The sequence below is a fragment of the Schistocerca piceifrons genome, chromosome X (genome assembly GCF_021461385.2).
Source record: "Schistocerca piceifrons isolate TAMUIC-IGC-003096 chromosome X, iqSchPice1.1, whole genome shotgun sequence".
Lineage (NCBI taxonomy): Eukaryota > Metazoa > Arthropoda > Insecta > Orthoptera > Acrididae > Schistocerca > Schistocerca piceifrons.
The window spans coordinates 864,065,948-864,079,863 of record NC_060149.1 but is presented as its reverse complement, the minus strand read 5'-3'; the positions used below and the strand labels follow the sequence as shown (position 1 = coordinate 864,079,863).

Below are 13,916 nucleotides of genomic sequence, written 5' to 3'. Positions count from 1 at the left end.
TTATAAGAGATCATTTCCAATACCTTCTGACATAATGTTGTCAAAATATAGCAACACGATAAAATACTGTGAACACACATTTTAACATATTGACTGCCACGAGGCCACAGCAGAGCCTTACACCTGATGCTGGGGTGTTCTCTGGCAGTCACAGCAGGACCTGACATTGTGGCTTACCCTGGTGGTGAAACACCCATCCCTATTTGTGTGGCAGACAACATTGTAAGTACCCACATTACACATTAAAAATATGTTTTGTGGGTTGGGTATTTACCAGCATATTAACTATTTAATTCAGTGTACAGCTCATCAACTTACATAGGTAATGCTGTTTGAAGCTGTACAGAAAACACTGAGAGACAGTTGGGAAACTAAGCTGCCAGAGTAATTGTAACTAATCATCACACCTTATAGTTAGTGCCACTTGGGCAAAAATAAAGAAAAACATCGAGTTAGGTATACTCAAAGGAAAGAGAAGTATTCCGGTATTCTAAGGTGACACTTGAGACAACACAACAGCAAAAGGGCAAAAAATATTAAAAGCCAAACAATGAAAGTGATTATAACATATTTATTTATTGTCAGTTTCTTATTGTTGTCATCTCAGAGTTCACCATTACATTCAGACAAATAGCAAATCTCCCTCTGTTCTTCGCAACAGGTACCCATTTGAACACGAATATGCTATAAGTTTTAATTAATGAGATATAAAAACGTGAGGACACTAAAATTAGTCAATGATACTACAACTGATAAAAAGTGAGAGAGAGAAATGCAAAGCAAAGGTAAACACTCATTTACTGCTGAAGACTGAAAACGAATGTGTGCGGGTTTTTGCCTTTGATGAAAGCTACAGTGTTAGTTGCAAAAATCGAATCAATAGAATTATAACATTAGCAGTTTTTCGTTGTTTCTACTGCTCTAGATTCAAATACTTCACTACCAGAAACATTAATAGAATGTTTTCTGTTCTACAGGAAAGAAATTTAAGTATTTCGTAGAGAAGCAGCTTTCTACTACCGAGCGCTTGTACATTGTTATCGGATCTTCATAACTACAAACTCTATAGCAGTGAACATGCGCTTACAGAACTGTGTTTATCCGTAATGGTTCCAAATCCAGTAGCAGAGGAAATTCCGTTGTACTGGCACTGCAAGCGTTGTGAACAGTATATTTATTTGGAGAACGCGGCTAGTATATATGGGTTTGAAACACCCTGCTTAACTTTCATGAAACATCGGATCAGATCAGACGCCCTGTCAAATGATCTCTTGGCTCCGTAGCCCAACGAATGTGGGTAATTATGTCAGCAGAAGCTGCTGCCTACAACTAACAACACGTAACTTCTGCTACGTTTTATTGGAAGTAATACTAAAAATTAAAATAGAAACTGAACGCATATCGCACTTATACAGATCTTTGCCGTCATAAAATTGATTAGGGCGTTTCTTATATTTACTAACTTAAGATTAACATAGATCTTCCACTGCAAAGATTGTAGACGGACACGTTGGAGAAATTATCGAAGCGACTATATTTTGGTCGACATAACAAATTATTCCCATCAGCTTGCGTACAGCGATATTAATTTTAATAGGTATGACTGAAATAGTTAAATTCAAATATATCGGGTATAGATGTTATGTAGTTAGCGCTAATCTTTATTAATCAAGGCCATGTGGCTTTATAAATTTATAGATAATTCAATTTATAACAGCAGTTGTTGCTCGTCGTATACAATGAAAAGCTGCTGCGAGATTTTGATTAACTTGTAGTTCAATTGTATGTACCGGTAATTATATAGATTCTTGTCAAATGATCATACTTATCTGTTCTAAATATGTAAAAAAAACGTTAAGATGAGAGGCATGTGTTACAAAATTAGTTTTTATGATAGGTAAAGTTCATACATCAATTATGTTTTATTTACTAACAGATATTTACCAGGGATTTGTTGTGCAACATGCAGAAAAAAATTTTGTTACCGAAAAGGAAATAATAATTACATATCACAAAGATCTACACAAATGTAAGATGTAAAATATAATAACAAAGGTATTCAGCACATATGAAAAGTTTGCCACTAACAGTGGTTAGCTTTGTGGGTATAGTGCCAGACCAGTAATTTGTGGTTCATTCCCCAGTCGGGCCTAAGACTTTTTTCTGTCATTCATTGCTTGCGATATTTCTCTTCCGGCAATGATTTGTTATTGTGAAAAAATGTGAATGCACAACATGTTATCTGCTTAACTGAAGCACTCAGTACCGCTTCACCTGCTCACAGTCAGTCACATTTCGAACTAACTTAAGACATCGAACTATACTACAGATCACTATGTCAACGTGTGTAAGACGACATCACATGATACACCATAATTACAACACAAAGCTGACATTGGGTGCCAGGAGGATCAGTTGACCCTGTTAAAATGTGAGCCCAACCATTGAAAGGCAGTGTAAGTCGATTCAAAAGCCAGCAGAAAGCAGGGATTAGGATCGTGCCCAAAAAGCACTGATTTACGTGCTTTCGTTTTTTAACATTATTTTAAAAAAACTATGCAACCCAATTACCTACAACAGCATGTAAGGCTCTAGAGCTGCTCATATCATCATACGTTTAGTGAAAATACAAATCTAGGTTGTGAGTAGTTGAAGCAGTATCAAAAACCTCAGTTAATCTCAGGTTTCATTCTTGGTGTTTGGAATAAGTCAACAACCCAAAACTGCATCAGCAGTTATGATAATTGAATGTAGATCTCACAGAAATGTAAGATATGGGTGACATCATATGAAATGCCCAAACCAAGACCCAGAATTATGAAAAAATGAAAAAACACATATAAACAATGTTATACTTTACTTATTAAGTTCCTTGTTCCACAAATTTATTAGCTCGTTTACTCACTCATCCATAATAGACAACACCTATTTATGTGTGTAGTCAAAACATACATGATTTCCATTGTATTTGTGGTGTCACCGCCAGACACCACACTTGCTAGGTGGTAGCTTAAATCGGCCGCGGTCCATGTAGTACATGTCGGACCCGCGTGTCGCCACTGTGATCGCAGACCTAGCGCCACCACCAAGGCAGGTCTCGTGATACGAGAGAGGACTCGGCCCCAGTTGTACGAGAACCTAGCTACCGCCCAGTTGTACGAGAACCTAGCTACCGACAAGATGTATGAAGCCTTTCTCTCTCATTAGCCGAGAGACAGAATAGCCATCAGCTAAGTTAATGGCTATGAACTAGCAAGGCGCCATTTGTATCAGTGCCTATAGCTTACGAGTATTCAAGAGAGATGTATTCCAAAGAACAATTAAAAGATAAGTAATAAGCATCTACATACTTTTCTTCTTATTCATTTATAAGTTCTCATGTTCCAGACTTCACGCCCGTCTGCTTTAGCCTTGCGTGCCCTATCGGCTACAGCGTTAGTCTAGCATTCCTTTTCAGCCATCAACTTCACGGTGTCGGCCCAGCTACCGACACAACAGTATTTATACATTAAACATTGCATTACATTAATACTTGTTCCATAGATTATGAATATGACATTTTCTAATGATGTGGAAGGTCAGAAACTTCCTGGCAGATTAAAACTGTGTGCCCGACCGAGACTCGAACTCGGGACCTTTGCCTTTCGCGGGCAAGTGCTCTACCATCTGAGCTACCGAAGCACGACTCATGCCCGGTACTCACAGCTTTACTTCTGCCAGTATCTCGTCTCCTACCTTCCAAACTTTACAGAAGCTCTCCTGCGAACCTTGGAGAACTAGCACTCCTGAAAGAAAGGATATAGCGGAGACATGGCTTAGCCACAGCCTGGGGGATGTTTCTAGAATGAGATTTTCACTCTGCAGCGGAGTGTGCGCTGATATGAAACTTCCTGGCAGATTAAAACTGTGTGCCCGACCGAGACTCGAACTCGGGACCTTTGCCTTTCGCGGGCAAGTGCTCTACCATCTGAGCTACCGAAGCACGACTCACGCCCGGTACTCACAGCTGAACTTCTGCCAGTATCTCGTCTCCTACCTTCCAAACCTTACAGAAGCTCTCCTGCGAACCTTTCAGAACTAGCACTCCTGAAAGAAAGGATATAGCGGAGACATGGCTTAAAGTTTGGAAGGTAGGCGACGAGATACTGGCAGAAGTAAAGCTGTGAGTACCGGGCGTGAGTCGTGCTTCGGTAGCTCAGATGGTAGAGCACTTGCCCGCGAAAGGCAAAGGTCCCGAGTTCGAGTCTTGGTCGGGCACACAGTTTTAATCTGCCAGGAAGTTTCATATCAGCGCACACTCTGCTGCAGAGTGAAAATCTCATTCTGGAAACATCCCCCAGGCTGTGGCTAAGCCATGTCCCCGCTATATCCTTTCTTTCAGGAGTGCTAGTTCTGCAAGGTTCGCAGGAGAGCTTCTGTAAGGTTTGGAAGGTAGGAGACGAGATACTGGCAGAAGTAAAGCTGTGAGTAGCGGGCGTGAGTCGTGCTTCGGTAGCTCAGATGGTAGAGCACTTGCCCGCGAAAGGCAAAGGTCCCGAGTTCGAGTCTCGGTGGGGCACACAGTTTTAATCTGCCAGGAAGTTTCATATCAGCGCACACTCTGCTGCAGAGTGAAAATCTCATGTGGAAGGTCAGTTTAACATAGGTTTTCATTACACAACATAATTGTTTTTACAATTGCTACTTCATAACTAAATATTCATTTAACTAGACAAACACTGTTTTTAGCCTTGTTTTACTATTTATTATTACAGTAATGTTATTGCACGTCCTGGGTCTCGGGTTATAAGCCCATTTTCAAGAACATTACTGATTCCCAAAGATGATAATACATAGATAAACATTTATTGGGTAGGAGGAGTTGACATTCAGAAATTATTTTAATTTGTTTTCAAATGTTGATTGTTTATCTTTCAGACTTTTAACACTATTTACCAAATGCCCAAAGATTTTTGTGACACCATAATTCACCCCTTTCTGTGCCAAAGTCAGATTTAACCCAGAATAGTGACAATAATCTTTCTTCTAGTGTTGTAGCTATGCATTTTGCTATTATTTTTGAACTGGTACAGGTTATTAATAACAAATTTCATAAGTGAATATATGTATTGCTAAGGTGCTGTGAATATCCTGGGTTCCTTAAATAAAATTCTGCAAGCTGATCTTGGGTGGGCTCCAGCTATTATTTTGACTACACACTTTTGTGGAATGAATACTTTTTCTCTTATTGATGAATTACCCCAAAATATGAAGCCAAATGAAAGCAGTAAATGAAAATAGGCATAGTAGGCTAATTTACTGATATGTTTATCACCAAAATTTTCAGTAACCCTTGCATAAGTATCTGAACCTAATTGTTTCAGCAAATCACCGATGTGTTTCTTCCAATTCAATTTTTCATCAGTGCACACAACCAGAAATTTTGAATATTATGCCTTAGCAAAAGACTTGTGTTCAAAGTCTATATTTACCAATAGAATTGTATTACAGAATTGTATGTACTGTGTTTTCTCAAAAGTTAGTGAGAGTTCATTTGCAAAGAACCACTTAATAATTTTGTGAAAGACGTTACTGAAAATTTACTCAGCTAATTCTTGTTTGTTGGGGGTCGACCGAAGCGTCCGTTCCCACCCGTCGGCTTTGACCCGTGACGTAAGGCTGTTGTGGTGTGTGACGTCACGACGGCGCGGAATTTAGTTTGTGAGAGTGGCGTATTTGTAGGTGTCGTTTTGATGCGATCGGTGGTGCTCTCTGGTGGTGTGTTAGGTGATGTTTTTGGTTTAGTTTGCGAGTGTGGCGTCGTGTGTGAATTTTGGTAAATTGCTTTTTTTTATGTCTTTGGTAGATATGGATATGACTGACAGGGTCAACAGGTGTCGGTTGTCGGCTATGACGAGGGACAGTGCGTCGTGTCTAATAAAATTTCTTCAGCTATACGGATTTTTGGATGAAGTCGCGAGGTGTTCAGTATGTCGTGAAGAAATGAGGCTTACTTAAAGTTCCGGCGTCTCGGACCGTGGACGGCTGTATGTGGAGATGTCTAAGGATAAACAGGTCAAGGGAAGTGTTCGATCCCAATGTATGGCTGTGAATGTTGGTATTGGTATCAGGAGACGTTTTTGAGCTATATAGGGCAAGGGAAGTGTCCGATTCCAGATGATAATGTGTTTAGTGGTATTTGGGGAGTTTTGTGATGTCGGTTTTTTCGTCGTTTTGCGTGGTTTTGTATGGGGGTGGGTGTCTAAATTTGTTTATATTTAGTTTCCCCCACCCAAAAACCCCCTATTTCCCGCGCTTGTCCCGTTAGTGTCATTAGGCTTTTTGTGGAACGTGTGTGTGTTTGTTTTTCGATGTATTTTCGTCCTCATAATGTGTACGTAACGACTTTATATGCGCCATATTGGAATCGTGGTTTATGGTCGTTTCCGCCATATTTGTGACGTCATGGGTCAAAGCAGACGGGCGGGATCGGACGCTTCCGTATTATTATACTTGTATCATCACCAAAAAGCAGATTTGCATCTTCATGAATACTGAGTGACAAGTCATTAGTCTATACACACAAAAAAAAAAAAAAAAAAAAAATTGCGTCACCTCAGTCCTGAGAGTTCCGGAACATGTACAGAAAATTGGAATACAGATCTACATAAACATCATTTCTGCCCTTTTTACTGCTCATAGAAACTACACATTGCATGTTGTACCACCATACAGCGAGACATTCAGAGGTGCTGTACACTCCGGTACTTCTAATCCCCAGCAGCACATGTTCCTGCATTTATGCATGCCTGTATTTGTACTACCCACAAGTTCATCAAGGCACTGTTGGTCCAGATTGTCCCACTCCTCTGCAGCAATTTGGCGTAGATCCCTCAGATTGGTTGGTGGGTCACGTCATCCATAAGCAGCCCTTTTCAATGTATCCCAGGCATGTTTGATTGGATTTATGTCTGGAAAACATGCTGGCCACTCTAGTCGAGCGATGTCTTGATCTTGAAGGAAGTCATTCACAAGATGTGCATGATGGGGGTGCGAGTTGTCGTCCAAGGAAATGAATACTGCCGATATGGTTGCACTATCGGTCGGAGGATGGCTTTCACATATTGTAGAGCCATTATGCCGCCTTCCATGACCATAAACGGCGCTGGACAGTGTGTCTAAGGCGTTCAGCCTGACTGGGTTGCCTCCAAACGGATCTCTGACAATTGTCTGGTTGAAGGCATGTGCGACACTCATCGCTGAATAGAACACGATGCCAATCCCGAGCGGTCCATTTGGCATGTTGTTGGACCCAGCTGTACTGCACTGCATGGTGCCATGGTTGCAAAGATGGACCTCACCATAGATGTCAGGAGGAAAGTTGCGCATCATACAGCCTATTGCGCACAGTTTGAGTCGTAACTCGATGTCCTGTGGCTGCACAAAAAGCATTATTCAACATGGTAGCATTGCTGTAAGGGTTTCTCTGAGCCATAATCCATAGGTAGCAGTCATCCACTGCAGCAGTAGCCCTTGAGCGGCCTGAGTGAGGCATGTCATCAACAGTCCCTGTCTCTCTGTATCTCCTCCTTGTCCAAACAACATCTCTCTGGTTCACTCCGAGGCACCTGGACACATCCCTTGTCGAGAGCCCTTCCTCAAAGTAACAATGCGGACGTGATCGAACCGTGGTATTGACCGTATAGGCATGGTCGAACTACAGACAACATGCGCCACGTGCTTCCTTCCTGGTGGAATGACTGGAACTGATTGGCTGTCGTCGGATCCCCTCCATCTGATTGGTGCTGCTCATGCATGGTTTTTTACATCTTTGGGCGGGTTTAGTGACACCTCTGAACAATCAAAGGGACTGAGTCTGTGATACGGTATCCACAGTCAATGTCTATCTTCAGGAGTTCTGGGAACTGAAGTGATGCAAAAAATTTTGTGTGTGTATTAAGAGTAATAACAGACACAAGACTGAAGCCTGTGGGACATCGTTCTTGGTACATCTCCGGTTAGAGGACTTTGCTGATTTTTCCAGACTACCTGTACTGTTAATTTCAACCTTCTACGTTCTTCCAGTTAAATATGAATTAAACCATTTTTGCACTGTCCAACTCATACCACAACACTTAAGCTTATCTAGAAGAATTTCATGATTCACACAATCAAAGGCCTTTGAGAGATCACAAAATATCCAAATGGATGATGTTTAGTTATTTAGAGCATTTAATATTCAATCAGCATATATAACATTTCATGTTGTAAAGCACTTCTGAAAACCATATTTACATTTTGCTAGTACGTCATTTTTACAAATATTTGAAGGTAATCTTGAACACATTACTTTTTCAAGAATTTTGGATAAAGCTGTCAGAACTGAGACTCGTGGTAGCTGTTAACATCAGACTTATCTCATTTTTTATGCAATGGTTTTATAATAGCATTTTTAGTCTATCTGGAAAAATGCCCTGTTTCAGTGAGCTGCTACATATATGGCTGAGAATCCTACTTATCTGCTGAGAACAAGTTTTTGTACTCTCTTGGAAATGCCATCAATTCCATGTGAGCATTTACTTTTGAGTGAATTTATTATTTTCCTAATTTCAGTAGGAGAGGTAATTTGAATTTAAATTTTATCAAATTGCATATCTATTGCCTCTTCCACATACTGCTTTGCATTTTCTAATGACTAGATGAATCCTATTTCCTCTAAAACACTTAAAAATGATTATTAAAAGTGTTTTCTGCTTCTGACTTCTTGTTAACGAACTTTTCATTGAGGTTGATAGGAATGCAGTCTTTCTGTACTCTCGGTCGCCCTGTTTCCTTTTAAGAATATTCCAAATAGTTTTAATTTTATTAAAAGATGTGCTAACCTCAGGCGTAATGCACATACTTCTGGACTTTTTAATAACTTTTCTTTATACAGTGCAGTAGTTTTTATAATGTTTCACTGTTTCTGGATCATTACTCCTTCTAGGTATAAGAATCATTTCCCTTTTCTGTTTACAATATATATTTATCCCTTTTGTAAGCAATAGTTTTTTAGATGGTTAATTACATATATGTTTAATTGTTTTCTTAGAGAAACAGTTTTCAAATATTTTCACAAAGATATTATCAAATAGCTTAAATTTTAAATTAGCATCTGGTTCCCTGTACACCTCATCCCAGTCTAACTGTTGCAAGCTTTCCCTAAAATCTGCAATTGTTAAATTGTTAACTGAATGCACTGTTTTGGAGGACTGTTTTGTATTACTGTATAGAGCTATGTCATATACTGTAATTAGCTGTGCATCAGGAACAGACCGACCATTCTCAACAGGAAAAGTTCGTATTTGATTCAATTTATCTTGGTCTATGAAAACATTATCTATCAGTATGCTGCTTTCCTGTACCACCCAAGTAGGAAAATAAATAACTGATGTCAAATTGAAAGAACCAAGTAATACTTAAAGGCCAAGCTTTTTATCGGACCCTTTCGGAAAATCTACATTGAAATCCCCACAGTTTGCTTCCCACCGTCTGACAGATAGCACAACAAAGAATCCAAGTTTTTCAAAAATAGCTGAAACTTTCCCAATGGGGACCTATAAACAGCTACAATTATAAAAGTATCATTATTTAATTTAAAGTCACATGCACATGCATATGTTGCTCTACACGGATTTTTTTAGTATCTAAATTTTTCACATTATGATACATTTTAACATACATGGCAACTCCTCCTCTCTCCATAGTGTCTCTACTTACTTGTGCTGGAAACTTATATCCAATTACATTTACCTTTTCCATATGTGTGACTATATGATGTTCAGTCAGGCATAGTACATCTATTCCAACCTCAGTTTCTAAATCTATATCTAATCATTAATAAAATTGCTCTTAGATATATATACACAAAATCAATCCAAGACTTTATTAACATATTCTCAGCAAAATAAAAATATGATAATAGGTCCTCGAATGGTCAAGCCAATTCACACACTCATCTCATAAGTCTACACTTTCACATTGCTTCTGCAGCTTGCACCCATTCACTCACTCGTGTTCTCAGTTTCACTCTTTTCAACATTCATTCTGCAGTACCATGTGTTTCCTAGGTCCCTGGCACATACAAAAAAGGGGAAGCAGCAGCAGGATCATTCTTATATATAGGAAAAGTGCATCCAATCACACACACCGATTCATTCATTCATGATGATCTGCAGATCCCATGAAGAAGGAGAACCTTCCGGGATGTGGAAAGAGTCAAGATGAATCAAAGACACCATGAAAACTGTATATGTACACTGCATTAACAGTAAACAATCTCTACACTGCTTGATGATATTTACACTTATGCCCTCTAAATTTAATCCAGTAAATTAGTAAGACCGCCGCTATTTCTCTGCTCTTAGTAGCTTAATATTTACGTAATTACAATGGTATTTTTCAGAGAAAATATTTTTACATCTGTAAGTACTGATTACTTGTACAACTTTATAACAAACACTGCTACTTGCCATGGAGTTAACTGAAATATTAAATTCCAGTATCTAGGTATTCAGATAATTTCTAGAAAGTGTTGATGAGATGTGTTTTTAGTTTTCTTTTGAACTGGTAGGAATTCCCAATTTCATGCTTTATGTTAGGTGGGAGCATGGAGAAAGCTGGTGTGGATGTGTTAAGTGTTGCAAGATTTAGGTTAGCTTCTCACTTTTCTAGGGCAGAAATGGAGGATGGAGGAGTTCCCACATTCATTAGGACTGCCATAAATTTCATAACATAGGCATTCATAAATTTTGCCTAGAGCAGCACATGGAAGAATGTGTAATAGAAGTAGAATTTCATAATAAATCATTCCTCAATAGCAAGTGTGTACTGAGTACCAGCAGGTAATTTGAATATGTTCGTAAATCACTTTGAAGATCTATTGGCCTGTTTAACAACAAAAAGAAAAATTATTGGTTGCTGGTGATTTTAATGTAGATTTTCTTGAAAACTCCCCCATTAATAACTTATTGCAGTCAAGTTAATTCGTAGTGTTAAGTTTCCAACTAGAATAACTAAGGGCTCAAAGACGGCCATTGATACCATCTTTGTAGAAATGTCTTAACGAACAAAATTGTATTACGAAAATATAAGTAGCTTCTCACACCATAACATGCAGTTCCTTTTGCTAAATATTAATACTGATCACTATATAAAATCTACTAAATCTGAGTTCAAGAGGGTTGTCAGTACGCTAAAAATTGAATGTTTTGGGAAACTCCTCAAAGACATGAATTGGAGTGATGTGTTCAAGGCTCATAGCATGAATGAGAAATACAATAACTTATTAATAATATCCTTAATTTATTTGACAACTGTTTCCTCCCAAAAGTAGCCCAGATTAGACCAAAGTCTCTAAAAAACACTATGGATTACTCAGAGAATAAAGGTATCCTGTAAGACAAATAGGAAACTATCAGTCAGAAAGAGCTCTGATGTAAATGCTATAGATCATTACAAAGCACAATGCAAAATATTGAAGACAGTAATATGGACATCGAAGCAAATGCATTCTTAGGAAAGAGTAGTCACATCCGATAACAAAACAAAGGCAATGTAAGATATAGTGAAGGAAGAGACTGGTTGAACCACAGATGAAGAGGAACACATAGCATTAAGAGTAAATGATACATGGGTAACAAATGTACGCAGTGTTGCTAAACTTTTCAATAAGCACTTCATCATTGTTACTGAAAAGAGGGGATTTGTCAGTTTCAGTAGATGCTGCCATGGAACATCTAAGACCAGCCACTACCATTAACTACAATAATATGACTATAACCCTCACAACACCAGTAGAAGTAATGTCCCTCATTGTAATTCTTAAAATAAAAAAATGCTATTGGGTATGACAATACATCAAAAAATTGATCAAAGAGTGTGCCTCTGAGTTTGGTTAAATGTGTAACCAGCCATTTATCAGTGGAACATTTCTTGAATGGTTGAAATATGATAAAGTGAAGTCTTGATATAGGGAAGAAGATAAAGAAACACATTAAAACTTCCATCCAATTTCACTTTTGCCCGCATTCTCAGAAATTTTAGAAAAGTTGTCATGGTAACCATCTGACCACAAATATAATATTATCCAAGACACAGTTCGTGTTTCTTAAGGGTACTAATACTGAGAAGGTTATCGACACACATAGTGAGTAGTAGTAGTAGTAGTAGTAGTAGTAGTAGTAGCAGCAGTAGTCGCAGCTTTATTCATCTGTAGATCTCTTTTTACAAGGCTATAGGACATGTCAAAGTATTTACAAGTTTAGATCAATTTAAAATAAGCTAATTCATATACACATATATTTACAGACTTCTAATTAGAGACAATCATTAGATTTACTCCTGGTATACAATACTTTTTTTTTTTTACAAATAACTTATTAAATAATGTAATGCCGCACTGTTCACTCATGTCTATCAGTCACTGTGCACGCTATACACACACACATTGTTTCATCACACACACACACACACACACACACACACACACACACACTTGTGGTATGCATAGCTTTGGGGTAAGTATTTCTAGAAAGGAAAAGAGAAGGAAAAAATATAAAGTGAAGGTGTTATGTGGAATGTTGGGTGTTTTATAATACTAATACTAATAATAATAATAATAATAATAATTATTATTATTATTATTATTATTATTATTTATTTATTTGTATAACATTTTTATCAGACCCCTACGCTGTTTTATCTAAGTAATCCTTTAATGTATAAAATGTATTGCATAACAGGTACTTTTTAGCTGCCTTTTTAAATAAGTGTATTTTGCAATTTCTTTAATCTCTTTCGGTAATTTATTGTACAGTTTTATCCCTTGGTATAAAATGCTGTTTTGAGTTTTATGTTTATTTTTTCTTGGTAAATGTAAGTTGAGTCTGTCTCTTGTTGCATGGTCATGGACAGAGTTATTTGTGCAGTATTTACCAATGTTATTTTTATGTGTACAACTGACTGGTAAATGTATTCAGATGAAGCAGTTAAAATCCCCAGTGTTTTGAACAGATCTTTACAATGAGCTCGACTAGTATTTTTGGATATTAGTCTTATGGCTCTTTTGTGGAGTTTGAAAATAATGTTCATATTTTCTGCATTTATTCCCCAAAAATGAATGCCATAGCTAAGAATTGAGTGTACATATGAATAATATGTAATCAAAAGACATTGCATGTTACACACTGATGATGGGATTCTAAAGGCATAACATGAAGATGACATTCTTTTTGCAAGTACCTTTGTATGTTCACAACACTTCAACTGAGAATCAATATTCATTCCTAGAAATTTTGCATTTGTTACACAGTCTATAGAGGTGCCATCTACATTTAATTTAACATTGTCATTTTTCCTCTTCAAACTGAAATTCATGGCATTAGTTTTCTTTATGTTCAGTGTCACTTTATTGCTTATTGACCAATCATAAACTTCCTTGAGAGTTTCATTTGCTTTCTCGGAAAGGAGTTCTCTTGTTTTCTCATGACTATAATATTTCAGTCATCAGTGAAGAAAATTTTTTCACCATGAGTAAGACTACTCGGAAAGTCATTGATGTATATCAGGAACATTATTTATCCTAATATGCTACCTTGCGGAACCTCTATATTAATGTATTTTGATACTGATAAGTGTTTTAGTTAATGTTTAGATCTATTTGAAGTATGTGTTATCTCTACTCTTTGTACCCTATGTGTTAGGTATGATCGAAACCAGTCATTAACTACCCCTCTTATTCCTAATGCTTCTAATTTATTGAGTAGAATCTTGTGGTCAACTGCATCAAACGCCTTAAAAAGATCCAGAAATATGCCTGCGACACACTCATCTTTATCAAGAGCATCAGGTACAACATTTGTGAATTCTGCTATAGCTGACTCCATGTTTTTGTTGCC

The 13,916-nt window shown here is 37.7% G+C and overlaps 1 protein-coding gene across 3 annotated transcripts in view; it reads right to left on the bottom strand.

The window, feature by feature from the left end:
- LOC124721157 (band 7 protein AGAP004871-like) overlaps nucleotides 1-1,508 on the bottom strand; it is a 298,564-nt gene extending 297,056 nt beyond the window's left edge. For 2 of the 3 annotated variants that reach the window (XM_047245979.1, XM_047245978.1), the window contains exon 1: nucleotides 1,088-1,457. The gene's annotated coding sequence lies outside the window, so the exon portion shown is untranslated. The other variant, XM_047245980.1, reaches the window with a different exon arrangement.
- Nucleotides 1,509-13,916: the final 12,408 nt, after the last annotated feature.